The sequence below is a fragment of the Pipistrellus hanaki genome (assembly GCF_964339955.1).
Source record: "Pipistrellus hanaki genome assembly, chromosome: 19".
Taxonomy (NCBI): Eukaryota; Metazoa; Chordata; class Mammalia; order Chiroptera; family Vespertilionidae; genus Pipistrellus; species Pipistrellus hanaki.
Genome location: NC_140521.1, coordinates 10316026 through 10336430, shown reverse-complemented (window position 1 = coordinate 10336430; position 20405 = coordinate 10316026). Strand labels below are relative to the sequence as shown.

The 20405-nt window shown below is 61.4% G+C and overlaps 1 long non-coding RNA gene across 1 annotated transcript in view; it reads right to left on the bottom strand.

Moving 5' to 3' along the window:
* The window catches only part of LOC311613728, a 151761-nt gene extending 135588 nt beyond the window's left edge, over positions 1-16173 (bottom strand). Inside the window, exon 1 of the long non-coding RNA XR_014793511.1 lies at positions 16072-16173. This is a non-coding gene — a long non-coding RNA (uncharacterized lncRNA). The remainder of the gene's footprint in view (positions 1-16071) is intronic.
* Between the last annotated feature and the right edge of the window lie 4232 nt (positions 16174-20405).

Genomic DNA, 20405 nt, shown 5'->3' with positions numbered 1-20405 from the left:
TGAGCCATCCTAGATGTGGTAGGCACGTGACCACACTGTCATGTGACCGTTCTCCCGCGGAGGCCTTGCTCGTGGTCCTGCTTGTCATTCCTGCTCTTTCCCCACCAAGTGCTGGGCTGGTAGGCCTGGCCCCTGTGCACACACCCCACAGGCTTGGCAGGGTCCCCCTGAAAGCCCAACAGCCCCAGGGGGAGCGTGTAGGAGCCACTGGCCACCAGCATTCTGGCTTTGACCCCCCCATGTAGTCAGGCTGGAATCCCGGGCGGAGGGTGGGGGGAGGTCTCGGGGGGTCCTGCTCCATCCTCCTGCTGCCGCCTCCCTGCGCCCCCCGACAGAATGCTGTGGGGTTCTCCGAACCCTCCGCTTCAGCATTCAGCTCTGACATGACCCCTCCTCCAGGAAGCCCTCCCTGACCACCACCACCCCAGGCTGATTCCCACCCAGCGGGGCAGTCACAGAACAGACCCGCCGCAGCACACAGGGCTTGGGGGAGTCGGGAGCCACATGGTGGCTGGGGCAAGTCACCCCAACTGGGGGGGGGGCCCTCGGTGTCCCCTCCTGTCAGGAGGAAGGAGTCCCTGCAGCTCACGGAGCCGCTGTGAGAGGGCCCAGCTTGAGGCCAGTGCTGCAGGGACTCAAAGACCGCAGAGATGGCCGGGGAGGGGCCAGCCCGGACCCTCTGCTGCTCCATCTCAAGGCCGTTCCTCCCTCCAGTCTACCGGCATCCAGCCGGTGTGTCTTCTCGGTCCTCGGACCTGGGCATCAACCACGCACATGGCACCCCAGGCCCGACCGGTTCGGGGAGTCCCCAAGGCCGTGCAGCGAGGAGCGGTTCTGGCCCGGGCCGCCTGAGCACCCCTCGCCACGCCGGGGTCACGGGGGCTCGCTCTGAAAGCCCTCCCCCGCCTCCCGCTGCCCTCAGCGCCGCTCACAGCATCGCTCTCGTGCCTGCGGCCACGTGCACAGCCGGGCTGGCAGGGCCCTGCTGACCGCGGGGGAGGACGGGCTCGGAGCCAGCATCCGCGGCCAGCGGCCGGGATTCCCAGCTCCGGGGGGTGGAGGGAGGGGGTCCTGTCCTCTCCGCGGGGGGAGCCTGTTCCCTTCACGCTGGGTGGTGGCCGGGCCGGCTGGAGGAGTCTTCATGCTGGGGGCCAGGTGGGGGCCGGGCGGGCCCCCTCCTTCTGGCCCCCACCAGCTCCCGGGGCAGGTGTGGCCCCCCCCCCGGGGGTAAAACGGACGGGCCTCCTTCTTGGGGGCCTCACGCCCTCGGCCACGGGCAGGAAAGGAGCCTGCTCGCCTGGGACGGAGCGTGGGCGGCCGGCTCCGCGGTCTGGCTCGTGGAATCCCTGCCCACGGATGCGCGAGGCAGGAGCCGTCTCGGCTGTTCTCGCACGCCCAGCCGTGGTTCCTCCGAGCAGGTGGGCCTCAGAGGGCCCCTGCCCCGGCCCACCCCCTGCCTGCCTGCCTGCCGGGAGGGCTAATCAAACCCACTGCCGGCAAACACCGGGGCGGGAGGCCTCCGATCTGTCTCCCAGAGGCGGTGCAGAGATTTATGGGCGCGGAAGGAGCATCCATCTCAGGCTGGCCGAGGTGGTGGGGGCGGGGGGGGGGGGGGGAGGAGGGGGGGACACAGCCCCATCCCAGGGAGCACAGCAGACTCGTTCGGATGCAGCCAAGGGGAGGCGGGTGCGAGGCTTCCAGGGGCGCTCGCCGAGGAGGGAGGAGAATTAATGGGAACAATTAGGGGACGATGAAGAGACCTTGCAGGGGAGACACCTCGGCTCTCTCGCAGCTCCTCGGCGAGGCCAACCCGGGAGGCGGCCGCCCGGGGCAGGGGCAGCCTGATGCCACACAATTATTTTTGAAAAATGACGGAGTGGCGAGGGAGCAGGCGCGGAGGGGTGTGTGTGTGTGTGTGTGTGTGTGTGTGTGTGTGTGTGTAGGGGGGCCTGTGTTGCAGCCTCCTGAGCTCAGGGGTTTCAGGAAGGCAGGCACAGAATGAGATGAGGGCCGAAACCGGTTTGGCTCCGTGGATAAAGCATCAGCCTGCGGACTGAAGGGTCCCAGGTTTGATTCCGGTCAAGGGCATGTACCTTGGTTGTGGGCACATCCCCAGTAGCGGGGGCATGCAAGAGGCAGCTGATCGATGACTCATCAATGTTTCTAACTCTCTACCTCTCTCCCTTCCTCTCTGTAAAAAATCAATAAGATAAATTTTAAAAACAAATAAATAAATAAAGAATCAGATGAGGGAAGAGGGTCTTAGGGCCTTGGGAGCTTGAGGCTCAGCCAAGGGATGACTGGGGGCCCTGAGAACTCATAAGGGGTGAGGGGGGCAACTCATGCCTCCCTTTGCCAACCAGGAGCAGCTGTAGCCACCACTGCCCCCCTGGAAGCTTTCACCTGCCAGTCCTCCCCGCCCCCCACCTCCGGGGCCTTCGCCTGGCTCACCTCTGCCACCCGAGCCCCAGTCCGTGCCTCCCATCGGACCGTCCACCCGTCTCCCACCGCTCAGTCCATCCGACAGCGCGTTCCCTGCCCTCCCCCCCGACAGGCTCCATTCCCGCCATCAGATCCCAGGGTGGGGGGCGCTGGTTGCCCTGCCCCAGGCCAGTATCGTTCGGGGCATGCCCCCTCTGGTCCGGGACCACCCCCGGGCCTGCAGAGTCCTACGCTGGCCCCGGGGCCAAGCCTGGCGCGGTGAGACCCAGCCAGAGCTGTGCTGTCGCCTGCATCCCGACCACGCCCAGAGGGCCTGCGGCCCCGCCCCCTGCCGGCCTGGTCTGTGCAGGGACCGGGTGGGGATACAGACGGCGTCAGCCCTGTCCTGCCTGGGTGGACCCTCGTCTGTTAGGAACAGACATGCCCCAAGGGTGAGGACACCCCCCAGACCTGCTCCCCCTCACACGGGCGGGCGAACCAGCACACAAAGGTGTTTGCCATGTTCCCACCCCGTTGGGCTCATTCTGTAAAAACCAGCCCCCACTCACAGCTAGCCTTTCCCACACCAGATCTTGGCTCTGGGAGCCTCACACACCATCGACCTGTCCCTCCCCCACTCCCCACCCTCTGTCAGGACCCCCCACTGCAGTGGCTCTGAAGGTGGGTGGTCCTCAGTCCTGATGCAGCAGCTCAACCCCCTCCTCCTGGGTCCCCCCTCTGAGCTTGAGGGCTGGCAGGGTGGGCCCAGTGGGGGGAGGGCAGGAGGGTGATTACCCTCAGCAGGAGCTGAGCACACAAATGGGGGTGCCTAGGGGTGACCAGTGGGGAAAAGCACTGCATTGGGGGGGTGGGTGTCTCCTTGGGACAGATCACAGCCATGCGGCTGGAGCCCCCTGCAGGGTGATGCAGGCCTTGTCATTTGAGGGGTTCACCGACCATGAGGAGCTCCTAGGTGGACCCCTCTGGCGTCTATGCAGGATCCTGTGGGAGGGGGATGGAGGCAGGAGGGGGAAGGGCCAGTCAGGGACCCCACTGAGGGCTGAGCCCTGGGGTCTCAGCAACTTCTCCTTCCCATTCCCAACACATCCACATCCCGCCAGCCGCACCGCGGAGCGCCTGCCCTCTCTGCCAGGGAGGGTGCCCCGAGGCCCGCGTCCAGGCTGGACGCCGTGGCCGCTGTTCGTTTAGCCAGGAAATGCCCCAATTAGCGCCGCGCCGCTGAGGCCGGCTGGTGAGCTGGCGGCCTGCCGCCTTGGAGGGGCGCTGACCCGGAGCAGCGGGGAGCAAAGAGAGAAGGCACTCCGCTTCGGAGAGGTCTGCCCTCACCAGGCGCTTCCCCCAGATCTGCCCGCCTGGCTCCAGCCCCCAGCCCCTCTCCGTGGGCCCTTGTGCTCCTGGGTCCTGCTCCTGAGGGCACCGTGCCCACTCTCGACCTCCCCTCTGCCTCCGGCCGGAGTCCAGGCGCCCAAGCCCTGCACCCAGATGGCAAACCAGACACAACCAGTGTAGGGGTCTGGTAGGCGGGGCGCCCGGCGGGCAGCCCAGCGCTGTCCCTGCATTGCAGCAAGTCCACCTGCTGGTGCTGGCGGCCTGAGGCTGGTGCTGGCTGCATGTGGCTGCCCGCGTGGGCTGGGCCCGAGGGCTCCCCCGGCCTCCGTCGGCCTGCCTGCCCCGCCCCCACTTCCCCTCCTAATTGGGCCTTCTCCCTGACAGAGTGCCACACAGGCCTCCGTGCCGGTTCTGTTAACATCGGCACAATCCTTTGCTCACTGAAGCCTGGCAGCGCGGAGAGGCTGGTGCAGCCAAAATAGCTCCAGGTCTCCGGGGAGCCACGCAGCAGAAATTCGGGGAGGGGCGAGCATCCGAGGTGTGGCGGGGACAGCCCGGGCCGCTGAGGCTGCCTGGACCTGCCCCGCTCAGCTCAGGGCTTGGTCCGGGGCCCAGATGCCTTCCCAAGACCCAGGGGCGCTCCGAGCCCAGCTCAGGTCGGGTCAGCCCGGGGCCGAGGCGAGGGAGGCCTCCAGCCTGGGTAGCAGGACACCAGGAGACCCCGGACCAACGCTCATCCCTCCTCCTCCTCCTCCTCCTCCTCCTCCTCGCCAGAGCTGAGATGGAGCCCGCGTGGGGCTGCTGAGCTCACCTCCCTGCACATACCTGCTCCCGGCAGCTGCCCCCGAACTCCCCTGTTTGCATTATCTAAAATGCAGAGCTGGGCCCCTCGCTGGAGAGAGGAGAGGCGGTCAGCAAGTCTGGAGGCTCTGGGGCTCAGCAAGTGCCCCGGGTGACCTCTCTGATTGGGCACATGAGGGGCATGAACCTCACCATGCTGCTCCCCAGGTGGAAAGGACGGAGCAAGCACAGCCAGGAATAAACACCCTGATTGTGTAACCGGGAAAACTGCAGGTAAGGGCTCCAGGGGGAGCGTGGAGGGCCAGCGCGATGGAGCTGTGGGGCCGGCCTCCTGCTGCTGGGCTGGGGGCTCTGGGGGTCACCTCCCCCTCCCCGGGCCTCAGTTTCCCCTCCTTTGAAATGGAGTAACGGTGAGGCGCGTAGCCATGCCCACAGGGAAGGCCCCGGGCCGGCCCTCCTCAGCACACTTTCCCAGAAACTCCTCACACCACGACGAGGAGGCACTTAGCTTCTGAGTGCCCAGCAGGGGCCCAGGGCACATGCACGAACCTCATGCACGCACGGACTGCCATGCACCCACATGTGTGTGTGCCGTGCACAGAGGGGGCGCCAAACACAGAGCCCGCACGTCGCCCAGTGCGTTGGCTCTCGGGGCTGTGGTTTTGGTGGTTTGTTCTCTTCTGAGGAGTTCACGTGTCTGGGGCTGCCCGCCCCCACACCCCAGGCTTCCTCCTATCCCCACCAAACCCACAGCAAGCGGCCGGCAGCACATGCACAGACGGCCTCCAGCGACTCGGACCCAGCACCAAGCTGCCCGAGAATGGATTTCAGAGCAGCCGGCCCTGGACAGCACCGCTCAGGCCCAGCCAGCACTCTCCCTGGTGGTCAGCCCTGGACCACACAGCTGTATCTGAGGGCCCCACCCACCGCAGCCCGTCTGGGCTGATCCAAAAAGGCTCCCTCGGGCTCTGGAGGCATGCAGCCGCGCGTTTGACATGCTTGGCAATAGCATAGACCTCCTCCCCTGTCCCTGCACCCAGGTCAGGGCGGGAGGAGGGTGGCCTGGAGGATCCTGTTCCCAGAGGCCCCGGAAGCTGAGGCCCCGCAGCCCCCATCCCTGCACTGTGCACTCACACCCCCTTCGCGGCTGTGCGGGGTGCTGTTCACAGTTCATCGGCGTTAAAATTAGAACTGCTGCCTCTGAAACCCCAGCAAACTCGGCCCCAAGGACAGCCACTTCCCTGAGCTGGGGGACACGCAGGAGGGGCCGGCCTTGGGGGGGGGGGGAGAGGGCAGGTGTCCAGCTGAGCATCCACCCCTGGCCGGGTCCTAGCCTGGGGCCTCCTGAGAGCCCCCGGAGCTGGGCGTGGGAGCAGGTGGCCCACAGCAAGGGGACAGAGCGCCTGACCCAGCACCGCCATGGGGCTCTGGGGCTGCAGCCCTTGCCTGGGCCTGTGGGGCCATCGGGGATGTGGGCCAGGGAGTCAAAGGCCCTAGGAGCGTCCCCCAGGTGCCCGGCAGGGATGGCCCCCTTGTGGGCAGCATGCTCTCAGGTCACGTGCCTCCCAGGCACAGGTCTGCAGACCCACCCCGGGAACTTCCCCCTTGCTGGTTCACACACCCCTTCTCCCCCCACCTCCCCGCATGCAGTCTCTCCGGACAGACCCCTTCCCTCGGCCTGTGCTCACAGCACCCCTCCGCGGGGCCCCTCCTCTGCCTGATACACAGCAGTCCCGGCCCTTGGAGGTTACCACGTGTGCTCCCCCTGGGCCCTCAGGGTGCTGCTGGCCTCCACTGTCCCTGCAGCGTCCCAGGATGGAGCCCAGAGGCCTGGGTGACCGCCTGTGACAGCAGCCGAGGGGGGATATGGACCGGGCAGCTCAGAGATGCCTCGAGGTCCTGGAAGTGGCCAGGAGGCATGGCCCGGCCCCTGACCCGAGGCCTGGCAGGCCCTTCCTCATGCGGGAAGCTGAGAGGAGGGTGAATGCAGCACCAGTGCCTCCAGGGAGTGGCCCAGACCCACGGACTATATAACAACACAAATAAATGGTTTTAACGGCAGGGCAGTTCTCCTCTGAGCTGCAGGGGGCTCAGCACCTGGGAGTCCCCCCCCCCCCCCCACTGGCTGGCGCTCATCTGGACCCGCCCCGCAGCATGGCAGCCCAGTCGCCCCGGGACCAGGGAGTGATGGGTCCTGCCCACACCTGGGCTGGGTCCCCGAGCCCCTCATGGGACCTGAACTAGGCCTGGCATCTTATTCCCCTTCTCCTTCTCCTTCTCCTTCTCCTTCTCCTCCTCCTCCTCCTCCTCCTCCTCCTCCTCCTCCTCCTCCTCCTCCTTCCCCTTCTCCTTCTCTTTCTCCTTCTCCTTCTCCTTCTCCTTCTCCTTCTCCTTCTCCTTCTCCTTCTCCTTCTCCTTCTTCTTCTTCTTCTTTTTTAAATATATTTTATTGATTTTTTACAGAGAGGAAGGGAGAAGGATAGAGAGTTAGAAACATCGATGAGAGAGAAACATCAACCAGCTGCCTCCTGCACACCTCCTACTGGGGATGTGCTGGCAACCAATGTACATGCCCTTGACCGGAATCGAACCTGGGACCTTCCAGTCCACAGACCGACGCTCTATCCACTGAGCCAAACCGGCTTCGGCTTATTCCCCGTTTTCTAACAACAATGGGGAACCAGGCAGCATCTCCCACTTCCTGCCTCTCCATCTCCATCCCACCCGTGATGCTTGGCTGGCGGGTCTGGGGACGTGTGGCTTGCACGGGCCTGGGCATGCCTGTCCTCTGGGACCACACATGCCAGGACTCCTGCAGGGAAGAGCTTCCGGCAGCTCGAGGGAGCACTGAGGGGAGGGGGGCTCCATGTCCCTCCCGGAGCTCCGGCCACCCCAGTTCTTGGACTTCGGAGCGGGTGAGCCAGGCCCAGCTACCCGGGACCCATGATCGCTGCAGCAGTTGGCCCCCGAGCGAGGTCTGAATATGTCTGTGAACATGCTGGCATGGAGGGGGCGCAGGGGCCTGGGAACACGTGTCTGTAAACTCGTGTACATGAGTGGGTACACGTGTGTGCGCCTATGAGCTCTCCTGAGCTCACACCCCACCTTGGTCTGCACCTGCTGCCTTCCCCTTCCCCACATAGGTGCCCCCCGGTTGGCACCCTGGCCCTGAGGCCCCCACCCAGGGCAATGGGGGGTTAAGGACCGGAGCGTATGCTCCTCCCAGGGGCCTGGCTATGGACGCTGAACATGGCCAATGGACCCTCTCTGGGCCCGTTGCCACCACACCGTCCCCTCCATGAGGTCCCATGTGCACCGAGCTCAGCCATCATGCCCTGGTCCTCAGGAAAGGGCCTTGGGGGGCTGCCCTGGGGCCTGGGCAGAGCGTCCTAGCCCAGGAGAGGCGTCTGGGCTGGAGAACTGCTGGCATCCTAGGGCCAGGTCCAGTGCCCCACCCGGCGTGGTGCTCCCAACCACACACAGGAGGGGGCCTCGGCTCTGGGCAGCTCAGGCCCTCGCCCTCCCCACGCCGCGATAGAAAAACATCCCCGGGCCTGCCATCCGTCCAGCCCCTGTGTGCTGCCCAGTGGCCTCCTCCAAGACAGGAAATCCATACCGGGCTGAGCGATGCTCCCGGCGAGGTCAGGCTGCTGGGGCTGGGTGGGGAGAGGCAGAATGGGCCCAGGCTCCTCCCCTCCCCTGCTCACGGGCTGAGGCTCCCAGCCATCGGCGAGCTGGGCCGTCCTAGGCCCCAGCCCCACGTGGGAACCCCCAGCACAGGAACCCTCGTGCCAGAGCCTTCAACACAGGAACCATGTCCGCCTCTGCTTCAACGTAGGGGGCAGCCAGACCAGGGATCACTTGCTGACCAAGATGGACCCCCTGTGGCCCCCTCTCCCCAGTCACCTTCCCTTCCACTGCCCGCCACGGGGCGGGCAAAGCTTCAAAAGCCCCGTGGGGTTCCCTCCACCGTCGCCAGAGGGCTCAGCTCGTCTCCTCCAGCCATACCCAAGGATGTCCGTGCAGCTCACGGTGGGGGGGAGGGGGGCGGGGAACACCCTCGACCTGGGTGGGGGTGACTAATTGGGTCTGTATCCTCTGTCACCCAGGAAATCCACTCGCCCTGTGTGAGCCCAGGCTGCTTGGCCCTAGGGGGACTCTGGGGTGTTTGTTAATAAATTAGTGAATGGATGAATGAATGAATGAATGAATGAGTGAATGAAAGTGTGGGACCTCCACAAGCCAGAGTTGCCCCAGTTGATGGCAGGAGCTAAGAGCTTCAGGGCCCCATGGGTGGGAGGGCTCCATTGAGGGCCTGGACCCAGCTTCCCTGGAGGCTCCTGTCAGTGCCCTCTGGCCACTGCAGGATGGCAGGGCCTCCTGGAGCCAGCCTCCTGCTGCCCTGGGTGGGGAGGTAGAGGCGGAGGTGGAAGTTTCTGTTGCTATTCCCCCAGCCTTTCCCAGTAACCCTGTCAGGCCCAGGAGGCCAGTCCTGGCATCCATGCAGCCAGTACTGGCTAATGGGCTGTGGGCAGGAGCAGGGCAGGACGTGTCTGGGCTTGAGGGGAGGCCTGCAGGATCCCTTTCTCCCTCTGCCCTGAATCCAGCGAGGCCCCAGATGGTGGCTGCCTGTCAAACTATCGACATATGTGTACCCCTTCTAAAATTTTCTTAACGCCGAGTACCCCTCGTACTCATGAGAACGTAGAATTAGGCGCAGCTAAGCACGGTGCAGTGCACATCCCCACCAAACTCCAGTGCCACGCGTACCCCCACCAAACTCTTCCCGTGCCCCTGGGGGGACACGTACCACACTTTGGGAAACACTGATAGAGTAAGGCTTCCTGCCAACCTAAGGCAACATTTAGTGTGAGCAGAAAAATCCTCCACCATTGCTTTAAGGTTTGGGGCTACTTGTTACGTCAGCATAATCCACCCATCCTGACTGATACAAGGGACAGCCACCAGGCTGGCTCCTCACGGGACACAGAAACGGGACCAGACACCTGCTCTCTGGGCCTGACTGTGAGCCCACCGCTCCCTCCTCCAGGGCAGGCTGCCTCCTCTGTCCTCCTCTGGGTCCCGAGCCCTGACGCAGCCCGTGCCTGGCTCACGGGAGAATCAACATATTGTTTTTTCTTTTCTTTTTTTTAATATATTTTTATTGATTTTTCAGAGAGGAAGAGAGAGGGATAGAGAGCTAGAAACATCGATGAGAGAGAAACATCGACCAGCTGCCTCCTGCACACGCCCTACTGGGGATGTGCCCGCAACCAAGGTACATGCCCTTAACCGGAATCGAACCCGGGACCTTTCAGTCCGCAGAGCGATGCTCTATCCACTGAGCCAAACCGGTTTCGGCTACATACTGTTTTTTCTTCGGCGGTCCGCACGCTCTTTGGCTTGCAATCTGAAAGCAAATGTTTGACTTCATCTCTGAGAAAACACCAAATAATGGGATGTGAGGATGGACTCTCAGAGCCAAGACATCGACGCAGCCAGACCTCAGCCCAGAAAATCACCGAGCGGCACGGTCCGGCCCCTGGCTCAGGCCCCGGCCGTGGTGTGTGAAGGAGGGCGGGTCCCGTGGGGGCCGTGAGGTGGGGAATAGGTGCTCACGAAACAGCCAGGAGGGAATACGATGACGCCCCCATTTCACACTAGGGAAACCGAGGCGCAGAGCCCCCCATCCTGGCCCCTCGGGGTCTGTCGCACCCGCCTTGGACCAGCTTACCCAGGAGCCCCTGGGGGGAGGGGAGGCCGAGCAGCCTGCAGAGGCATGTTATTTCATTAACAAGAGATGAATAATTAATACGACAGCGCCTCTGAAACCGTTTTGGTTTTTTATTTTAAACGGTTTTTTTTTTTTTCTATGTATAGAAACAGCACTTTTGTTAGGCACCAAATTTATTTTTTAATAAACACAGCAGTTATCTATTCAAACTCCAGTGCTCCCTGGGGTACAGGGACGAGGACTTGCTAGGGCACCACGACTAGCCTCCGACGCATGCCAGCCCAGCCTCCTGCGGGCACAGCAGGGCAAAGGGCAGAGGGGAAAGGTCACAGGTGTAGCGCCGGGACACGGGTCCTGAGAACCCGGGCTGGTTCCTCTCATCTCCGCCATGCAGGCCTGGGAAGGGGGAGTGGGGAGGTGGTGCCACCTCTGAGATGGGGTGGGGAGGAGCCCAGGGTGATTGGGGGGGGGGGGGGCACCAGGGCAAAGGCCGGGAGTCCTCCTTACAGGGGAGGAGCCTGGGAGGGACTGGGGGCAGGGGGCGGGGGTCACAGGCTAAGCCAGTGACAGGCTAAGCCAGCTGTGGGGTATGAGGCCACTGGCCCCAGGCGAGCTCGCTCCCTACTTCACGCCACCCCACAAGACCCGCCTTCCTTCACACACCACACCCGGGACCCCAGCCAGAGAGCCGGGTCCCTCAGCTCTGTGGTTTTCTTCTTTTAATATATTTTATTGATTTTTTTTTTTTACAGAGAGGAAGAGAGAGGTATAGAGAGTCAGAAACATCGACGAGAGAGAATCATCGATCAGCCGCCTCCTGCAAACCCCCTACCAGGGACGTGCCCGCAACTTAGGTACATGCCCTTGACCGAAATCGAACCCGGGACCTCTCAGTCCGCAGGCCGATGCTCTATCCACTGAGCCAAACCGGTTTTGGCAGCTCCGTGGTTTTTCTGGGCTGAGGTCTGGCTGGGTTGATTTCTTGGCTCTGTGAGCCCATCCTCAAATCCCGTTATTCGGTGCTTTCTCGGAGATTAAGTCCAACATTTATTTTTAAATTACAAGCCAAGGAATCCTGGCTTGTAATATGTTGGCTTTCCAAAGGCGCCTTCTCGGACTGGGGGGGCCAGACACTGGCCCAGCTCGGGGCCGCCTGAGACCTTCGGCCAGTCCTCCGCTTGGGTCCACCCTGTGTCCTGCTGCCCAGCTCCGCTTCTGTGCCCAAGATGTGATGCTATACAAAAGGGTTTGTGCCCCAGAACCATACATGCAGACATTTCCTCCTCGCCCAAGCGTTGTCATGAATTTTTAAAGGGCGCCATATCATCCTCCACAAAACACGTAGGAAAAAATGAGTTGTCGGCCCCTAATAAATATTTTCCAGATTACGTATTTGTAACGTTATCAATTATTTATCTTTATAATGTGGAGAACGCATACTCTGTAATCATAAAGTGTGGAAAGGGTTTTAATTTTTCCGCACGATATATGAAATTGAGTTTTTACTAATACATGAACAAATAGGCTCTAATCCCCTTCCTGTTGTGGCGCACGGCATTTTTTATTTATTTTTTATTTTATAGATGTTTCCAAAAATTAATCTTCAGTGTTTAAGGATCGACGTAAATCTCGGAAACAGGAAGTCTCACTCAGCGGGGTCCCGTTTATAGGCCTGTCGATCCCCCGTGTCCCCCTTGAATCACCCCCCTACATGCCAAAGCCACCGCTCCACCAACACCTACAAATGCTCGTTGTCTGGACTGAGGTGGCACACGGCAGCGGGAGGCACAGCCCCTGGCCCTGGTGCTGGGGCTCAGGGCGCCGGGCCTGGTCACCGACGGGCCAAGGTGAGGACAAGGGCATTCATTCCCTGCACGAGTGGGTCTCAGCTAAAGAGGCATATCAGAGCCGAAACCGGTGTGGCTCAGTGGATAGAGTAGGGGTGTCGAACTCAATCAGAGAAGGGGCCAAAATCTAAAATCCAGCCTAAATCGCGGGCCGAATGGTTTACTGAACAGTCATAAACTGACAATGTCATAAACTGACAGCGGAGTGCAGTGATGACAGCGCGGTGCGGGCCACATTGCAAGGCCTGGCGGGCTGGATTTGGCCCGCGGGCCTTGTGTTTGACACATGTGGGATAGAGCGTTGGTCTGCAAACTGAAGGGTCCCAGGTTCGATTCCGCTCAAGGGCATGTGCATTGCCTGCGGGCACATCCCCGGGGGGGGGGGGTGGTGCAGGAGGCAGCTGGTGGATGTCTCTCTCTCATCGATGTTTCTAGCTCTCTATCCCTCTCCCTTCCTCTCTGTAAAAAATCAATTAAAATATATTTTTAAAAAGAAGAAGCAGCAGCAGCAGCAACAGCATATCAGGGACACCTGGTGGCCCAGAAACGAGGAGGAAGGTAGAGGAGGTCCCTGTGCCCGAGGTCAGTCACCGAGGACAGGGAGAGCTGGTGGTGAGGGCCGGTGAGGAGATAACCAATGGAAGAGGGAGAGGGGCCAGCCCTCAGAACTGTAAACTCCCCGAACCTCCCAGGCATGGGGCTCGCAGCTCCCCTGGGGAAGCCAACGGCGCCCAGAATCGGAGCACCCAGCACTTGTGCTGTACGGGACACGGGGCTCCGGTGCGTAAGGGAAGCCAGTCTCCTCATCGGAGTGTGACTTCTGGGGGTGACTACCCCAGGCCTGGCTCGGCCAAGCCCGGAAGGCTTCCTGGAGGAGGTGGCACAATGTGGACCGGGGCACCCAGTTGTGCCACGGGCTTGCCGTGGGACCCCAGCGAGTCTGCCCCTGCTCTGGAACTTGGTTTTTCCACCTGGAATCACAGAACGTGAGCTTTCGCCCCCGTGAGGCTGTGTGTAGGCCACAGGGTCAGGCTATCGACGCCCATCTCAGAGCTCAGCTCCTCTGCTCTGCTTGGGATAATGCTGTTGGGGATGGCTAATGCCCCAGGCATCAGGGGCAGGCTCATGGCCCACACTGGCCCAATCACAGTACCTTCCCCTGCTAGCTACATTCGCAGTGATTGGATGAAAGGAAAGTCATGTGACCCAAGCCACACCTATGGAAATGCTTCCCTGGGATTTTTCAAACTGAAGAGGGAAATGGCCCCCTTTTTATCCCTAGAAAGAGATCTGGAGGTTCAAGCCGCAGGTCCAGGTTGGGGACCAGCTTGTTGGGAAGGCTCACCATGGAGCGAAGTGGCCACAGGGCTAGGAAGGGACCCGGGCCCCAGAACCAGCTAGTTCCTGTGGTCCCAGAGCCACCCTGGGAGCCCAGGAAGTCCCTGCCCACGCCGTCCTGAAACACTCCCCTGAGCCCTGGGAGTTCGCATCAGAGCCTGGGTGCTCTCGGGCCCAGGGCGGTGCACGGTCACGGTCAGGGTCAGGGTCACGGTCAGGGTCACGATCAGGGTCACGGTCAGGGCCACGGTCAGGGTCAGGATCAGGGTGACGGTCAGGGTCAGGATCAGGGTCACGGTCAGGGTCAGGGTTAGGGTCACGGTCACGGTCACGGAGTCAGCACTGACGTCTAATTACTCAGAGCCCAGAGGCTCCATCTTAATTCTGATGCCCACTGAGAGGTCTCTTCCACGGTCCACACCTTAGAAAGCAGCAACATCCCTTCATCACAAATGCATGCTAACTGGAGGGCCAGAGATCAAGGTGCGTCTCTGAAAACTGAGACGTGAGCCCTCAGAATCGAGAGCAGGACATCTATCCACCTGACTACAGAACACAAACTGCAGAACACAAACCCCAGAAGGCCAGGCAGCAAAAGCATAAAACAGGGTGGAATGGGCAAGTGACCCAGTGGTTGGCAAACTCATGAGTCCACAGAGCCAAATATCAACAGTACAACGATAGACATTTCTTTGGAGAGCCACATTTTTTTAGACTTAAGCTTCTAACACCACTTCTTCAAAATAGATTTGCCCAGGCTGTGGTATTTTGTGGAAGAGCCACACTCCAGGGGCCAAAGCCACATTCAGTGTGGCTCCAGAGCCACAGTTTGCCGACCATGAAGCTAGCCAACTCAGGCCAGATACTGCAAGATTCACTGTATGGGTGCCCAGAGGAGCCAAATTCATAGGGACTGTCCCTGGCGGGGACCAGGAGGGGGATGGGGGCAGAGTTGCAGTTTGGGAAGATGAGAACGTTCTGAGATGGATGGTGGCGATGTCTGCAGAGCCGTGTGAGTGTACTTAATGCCACTGAAGCATGCACTTGAAAACATTTAAAATTGTAAATGTTCTATTACATATATTTTGCCACAAACAAAGGAAAAAAAAAAAAAAAGAAAAGAGAATATTCCCCCTCCAAAAAAAGCACCACATTATAAGCCAATATGGCATTACATTTTTTAAAATACGCGTATGTAAATAAGTCTCTTTTCACTCTAGGTTTACTATGCAGGATCACCTGCCAAGGGAATAGCCTGAATACACAATCTTTAGCTCAATAAATGGATTGTTTTAGAAAAGGAGGAGGAGGAGAAGGAGAGGAAAGGAACATAAAACAGGGTCCATAAAAAAAAAAACATGGACAGCCGAAACCGGTTTGGCTCAGTGGATAGAGCGTCGGCCCGCGGACTGAAAGGTCACAGGTTCGATTCCGGTCAAGGGCATGTGCTTTGGTTGCGGGCACATCCCCAGTAGGGAGTGTGCAAGAGGCAGCTTATAATAGAGAATCATCGGATTCTCTATTATTAATGTTTCTAACTCTCTATCCCTCTCTCTTCCTCTCTGTAAAAAATCAATAAAATATATATTTTTTAAAAACAACACGGACGATTGAAGCCGGACCTGGCACCAGTCCTGTGATGCCCGTGTTTCACATCATCCTTCTGTAAGGCAGACGCCCTCAGAGGGGACAAGGCAATGCAACGCCATCCTTGAAGCCTCAGAGGACGCGGAGAAGGCGGTCCACGCAGCTTGATGGCTGGGGGGGCCGAGCTCTGACCTCCCTCCTGAGCAGCCTCCCAGGGCCTCGCTGGGGCTGGGCTCCGGGACGCAGCAGCCAGTGGCACAGAGGGGGCCCCCTCACGGGGCACACAGCCAGGGAGCGAGAAGCAGAAAACGCTCCGGGTCAGGGAGGGCTCCAGAGAGGATGGCGGCTCCTCCTCCAACGAGGAGCATCTCCTCGAACAAAAACTGGAATGAAAAGCCACGAGAGCCACACCGGTGTGGCTCAGTGGATAGTGCAAACCGCTGGAGCCGGCAGCCGCTCTCGCCTCCTGTTTCCTAAGCGTTCTCAGCCTCGTGTTTGCAGCTTGCCAAGTGGCCTTCACGCCCTTTCTGACCCTCTTTGTCCGGGGGCCTCTGGAGCAGAGTGGCGCTCCCACCGGCTGGTGAGACCTCCGCAGGTCAAGCTCATGGCGCTGCTATGCCCTAGGCCCGTGGTCGGCAAACTCATTAGTCCACAGAGCCAAATATCAGCAGGACAACGACTGACATTTCTTTGGAGAGCCACATTTCTTTAAACTTAAACTTCCTCTAGCACCACGTCTTCAACATAGACTCGCCCAGGCAGTGGTGTTTTGTGGAAGAGCCACACTCAAGGGGCCAAAGAGCCGCATGTGGCTCGCGAGCCTCAGTTTGCCAACTATGGCCCTAGGGAGTAGGCCTAGGCAGTCAGTATTTCTTTTTCTTTTTTTCTTTTTTTAATTGATTTTTTTTTTTTTTTTTACAGAGAGAAAGAGAGAGAGGTAGAGAGCTAGAAACATCGATGATGAGAGAAACATCGACCAGCTGCCTCCTGCACACCCCATACTGGGGATGTGCCCGCAACCAAGGTACATGCCCTTGACCAGAATCGAACCCGGGACCTTTCAGTCCGCAGGCCGACGCTCTATCCACTGAGCCAAACCGGTTCCGGCAACAGCCAGTATTTCTTCCCGAGAAAATCTCCCTGCTGGTCCCTGCGGTGGCATCAGGGTCAGACACCCTGGGAGGCCTGCCCGCCGCCAGCTTGGGCGGTGACACCGTGTCTCTCCCACCCCTGGAAACGGAGACGGAGTCTGCAGGGACATTTAGCAGCGGAATCAAGTCCGGGAATGGGGATGGCAGCAGAGCCACCACGAACCGTCTCAGTCCCTTCTCAAAGCTGCCAGGGCCTCAGGGGTCAGGCTGCCAGGAGCGGTGCCAGGAGCGGTGCCAGGACCCCAACACACCTGGCTAACCTCCCCTCAGCCTGGCGCCATCAGGCGCCCCACCCGATGCCTGTCCGGCAGGCCAAGCCCCGTCCCAGGACCAACCCTGGCTCTCTGGCCGTGGTGCTGGTGCTGCCGGCCGGTGTGGACACCGCCTGGGCCCAGCCTCCGTGCCTGCCCCGGACCCTCTGCCCCCTGGCTCCTGCCCACCAGTGCCAGTGCCGCCCCAGTCCCTCCCCACCGCCCCGGGCGACAGCGGCTCCCTGAGTGGCAGCAATTAGGGCCGTGGCTGGCAGAGCAGCCGCTGCCCCCCCGCCCCTCCCGGCAATGCATCTGACGTGGCAGTGGCTCCCCGGGGGCCGCGGCGCTCCGGCGGCGGCTGCGGCGCTTGGAATATGTTGCTTTTCTGCTGTAAAAATGGAAACATCCCCAACGTGAGACACAAGCTGGCGAGGAGGACGCGGCTGCGAGATTTCTCACCCCGAGGCGGGCGGGCGGGCGGGCATGGGGCTGCGGGGGGGGGTGGGGGGGGTGATGGGGAGAGACACCAGGCGAGAAAGGCTACACGGGGGAGCCAGGAACCTGGGGGTGCAGGAGCAAGACACACACACACACACACACACACACACACCCAGCCCAACAACCCCGCTGGGAACACAGGCGAGGCCGTGCCTGCCTCGTCGGGCCGTTTTCCAAAAGACACCCGCTGAGCCAGCGCCCCCAGTTCTCCACACCGACTGGGGCTGCTGGGATAGCTGTGAGGGAGGCGGGCATGGGCGTGCAGTTGCGGGGAGGGGGGGTGTGTCACCCAAATCAGAGAGAGTAGCTTCCCCGGTCTAGAGGCGGGGGGCAGGGGGGCAGCCAGGCGGGGTGTAAGGCCAGGGACGGCGTGTCTATGTGGCAAGGATTCTCCGTCAGCGGCTTCGGAACCAAACACGCAAGGCAAGCACACCGGACCTTGGCCCGTGTCCCCCAGACTCTGCCAGGCTGGCGAGGGGCGCCCTCCTGATGACCTGGCAGCACAGCCCCCAAGGTCAAGCCTCTTGGTCAAGACGCTTTCCTTCCCAGCACCCTCCCCCCAGCACTGCTCAGCCCCAGGCCCGGCACCTCAGCCTCCGCCTCCTCTGCGCTAACTACAGCGGCACTGACACCCACCAGCCCCGCAGCCAGCTCTGCTGCGAAACGGCCCCGTCCAGCCGGCTGTTCTCGCCCCAGCTCCGCAGGGAACACAGCGCGGTGCCCATTGCTCTGCCGGCGGCGGGCACTGGCCAGCGGAGGCCGGGACCACAGGGGCGGCCCCGGGCCCAGCCGCCTGGGGGGCCCGGCTGGAAGTGCAGCCGCCTCTGCAGAGTGTTGTGGGAGCGCCCTGTGAACCTGCACTGTGGACACCTCCCGTGGGAGAAGAAGGCCAGGGCGGGGTCCTCCCGCCCCAGAGCCTGTGCCAGCTCCCAGGCTGGTCATGACGGCCCTGCCGACGCCGACGGGCCAAGGGCTCCCCTCAGAGGGATCCTGGACCGTCACCCGGTTCCAGACGAGGCATCGGAGCCTTAAGACTGCCAGGAGGCTCAGCCACATCTTTGGACCAACGCAGCTGGCCAAGTCATTTCTAGAAGCTAAGTCACGCAGACATAAAAGCTGGACCACCCTATGTGTCTCTCTCTCTCTCTCTCTCTCTCTCTCACACACACACACACACATCTGTACACTCACATATGTTGGCTAACACATGCACACGCACACGCTTGTCATAAGTAAAAACACTCGTGTGCACATACACACAGTCACTCATGCACATCCACAACACGCCTGCACACCCACAGGCTCACTCCCGTGCAGGCACGCACATCACGCCTGCATGCTTATAGGCTTGTTCACTCACGTTCTCACACACCCAAGCATGCACACGCACACAGGGGTACACGGCATGCTCGCATGCACATACACCCTTGCACACTCACATGTTCACACTCATGTTCACATGTGCGCACACACACACAAGCACATTCTGTCCTTTGGTTCTCACGCCGGCCCTCTGCACAGACCCCGTGGCTGACGGTCGGAGGCGGGTGTCCCACCTGTGGCTGCCGCCGCCGCCACCCATGTGTCCGGGGAGCAACGTGGGCCCACCAGCTGCCCCAGACCTGCTCCCTGCACCACGGGGACACCTCGGCTGCCCTCATCACCCACCGAGGCTCCGGGCCAACCAGGGAGCGGGCTGTGGGCAGTGCCTCCTGGGGCCTGGCAGCCAGCCAGCATGTCTGCTCAGCTGCCCACCTGCTCAGCTGCCCACTGAGCCTGGGCACCATGGGGCTGGGCACTCTGCAGCCCTCCCTGGCACTGGGGCCCCAGGCAGGCAGGCGATGGGGAATGAGACAAGCAAGGACTTGGGCTCTGCCCTATGGGATTGTGGGACGGGGGTGTGGGGGAGGGCAGAATAAGACCTCAAAGACGGGGATAAAGACCTCTTCTCACATGAAACTCATCCCTGAGACTTCTAAAGGCCTGGAAAACATATGATCGAGTGGCTGTGCTGGCCCGGGCCACAGAGGCCAGGAGGAGACAGCGGGCAGGGGGTCTGTGCCAAGACAGGACAGGAGTCAAGGTCAACCTTCTGGGCCCAAACCCTGGGAGCCAGGCAGAGGGAGGTCCTCGGGTGCCAGGGTGGAGTAGGAGCTGCACAGACTTCTATCCCTGGAGGCACTGCAGGGTTCCAGGTGGCACAGCCAGGGATAGAAGTCAGCACAAGTAGGTCCGGGGGCTGTGAGGGCCCAGGCCAGCGGGTGAGGGGCTGAGTGTGGGGAGAAGCTAGCTCACAACGGAGACCGGAGGGCACTGCAGGCCGAGCTCCCGCTGTGGCAGCAGGAGAGTTGCCGGCCCGCATGGCCCTCCGTGCCTCTGGCTGCCGGCCTGACGTGGCATTGAGGGTGATGGCAGCTCTGAGAGCCTCAGAGCCAGGTGCTGGCATGGAGGGATGGGCCCGGCAGGCCAGCTCCCCCAGGTGCCAGGCCACAACCTTCATCAAGGACGGAGGCACAGCCAGGAGGGTCTCCTGCTCAGCCAGGGGCAGGCCGGCCCCTGCATGCGCCAGGCCGGAGCGGAGTGGCAGCTGAGCCTGCCAGGCAGGTGGGGTGGGTGGGGGTGCAGTCAGGGCAAGGCCAAGCAAGGAGGGAAAGGAGGCTGGGGGCCGTGCCACGGGTTTGGCTGTCAGCTCAAGGTCCACCCAAGCAGCCATGCCTGGAGCGGGACTCCAGGAGGGAAGGGAGGGCGGCTGCGCAGGGGAGGGGAGCTGAGCAGAGATGAGCATTCAGCAAGGCTGAGGCCGGCCTGACCCCAGGGGAGCCCAGCGTGTGAGCGGCATCCGGAGCTGCGGGCTCTGCGGCAGGGCCAGCGCCTGTCCCCACACCAGGCAGGTGCTGCTGCGGGTCAGCCTGAGGAGAGCCTGCCAGGCCTGAGCCCCCTGGCCACCCCCCCCCCCCCGGCCCCTCTGGCCTGCTTGGCCCCTGCCCATACCTCAGTGGCCCTCACGCATCTGGTCCTGAGCCAACAGGCTTGTTGCACCAGGTTTGCTCAGCACCTCAGCCCACCGACAGCCTCAGGCCTTTCCCAGGGCCCGGGCTCCACCCAGCACGGCCCTGGCCATGCCCAGCGCCTGGGGCCTGGTTCCAACTTGGACGTCCATGGCGGCTGCCCCGCCCCCAGGCGGAGGCCCAGGCTTATGGTACAGCCTGGACTGGCACGACCTTCCACCACCAGGAAGTTCTAGCTTTAATATATTTTATCGATTTTTTACAGAGAGGAAGAGAGAGGGATAGAGAGCTAGAAACATTGATGAGAGAGAATCATTGATCAGCTGCCTCCTGCACACTCCCTACTGAGGATGTGCCCGCATCCAAGGTACATGTCCTTGACCAGAATCAAACTCGGGACCTTTTGGTCCGCAGGCCAA